Source organism: Myotis lucifugus, unplaced genomic scaffold (assembly GCF_000147115.1).
Source record: "Myotis lucifugus unplaced genomic scaffold, Myoluc2.0 scaffold_227, whole genome shotgun sequence".
Lineage (NCBI taxonomy): Eukaryota > Metazoa > Chordata > Mammalia > Chiroptera > Vespertilionidae > Myotis > Myotis lucifugus.
Window position 1 is genome coordinate 1712636 of NW_005871275.1, and position 1163 is coordinate 1713798.

General features: G+C 43.2%; 1 pseudogene; it reads right to left on the reverse strand.

Annotated features, from left to right (window-relative positions):
- Positions 1 to 489: 489 nt before the first annotated feature.
- LOC111827837 lies at positions 490 to 590 on the reverse strand (annotated as a pseudogene).
- Positions 591 to 1163: the final 573 nt, after the last annotated feature.

A 1163-nucleotide genomic window follows, 5' to 3' on the forward strand; every position in this document is an offset into this window, starting at 1 on the left:
TCAAGCCTCATCCCAACCTTCTCTCAACTCTTGTCACTCGCTTCTGCCTTGTCTTTAGTTTTTCTGTTGACTCACTTTTTGGCCTAGGACACTGTAATCCAGTGGTTCTCAACCTTCTGGCCCTTTAAATACAGTTCCTTGTGTTGTGACCCAACCATAAAATTATTTTCGTTGCTACTTCATAACTGTAATGTTGCTACTGTCATGAATCGTAATGTAAATATCTGATACGCAGGATGGTCTTAGGCGAGCCCTGTGAAAGGGTCGTTCGACCGCCAAAGGGGTCGCGACCCACAGGTTGAGAACCGCTGCTGTAATCTCTTGTGCTAGAAGGATGGGCTTGTTTCACAAAGAGTCCTTATTTTCTGTCTTAGCAACTGGCTAACACTTCTCCCAACTCCTAGGGGCCTTCAGGTTCTGCCAACCTTGACCCCAACCACCAAAGTGGCAACTTCAACTCAAGTTTTATTTATTTATTTACTTAATTTTTTTAGTATGGAACGCTTCCTGAATTTGCGTGTCATCCTTGCGCAGGGGCCATGCTAAGCTCTGTGTCGTTCCAATGTTAGTGTACGTGCTGCGCAGTGCGCTCACCTGGAGTTTTAAAGCCTCCAGGCGGTAACTTCCCAGCTCTCAGGTAGTGCCCTCCAGCAGGCGCTGCTCATGCTTCATAGGAGGCTTAGGTGATTGTGACTACAGAGCTGGGAAAAACAACGTGAGGTTTTGCCTCACTGAGAAATCATACAGAATGATAGATTTTTCCAAAACGTTGATTATAGGAAAACAATGTTCTGGTTTTTAAATAGGAGAAGACTATATTACAGAAACAATAACCCTTCAGCTAATCCACCTGGACATGACCTTGAGCATTCAGAAAAGAAATCCAAGAAGAAACCATAGAGTCATCAGGAATTCACTAGGAACAAATCAGGCCATGCTGACCTTGTTTTTATTTGGAGAGAGCGGGCAAATCATACCTCCCTTTTAATCCCCTCATGTGTCACAACAGTGGATGGGGGTGAGTAGAGTTATAACTTGCCCTCCGGGAATCATAGAGTCAACCTGTTTCAATCTCTTAAAATATAAAAGAGAAAGCTTCCAACTGAGCAAATGTTATATGTAAAAATGTAGAGGGCTATTGTGTAGAAAGAAAATTAGATTTC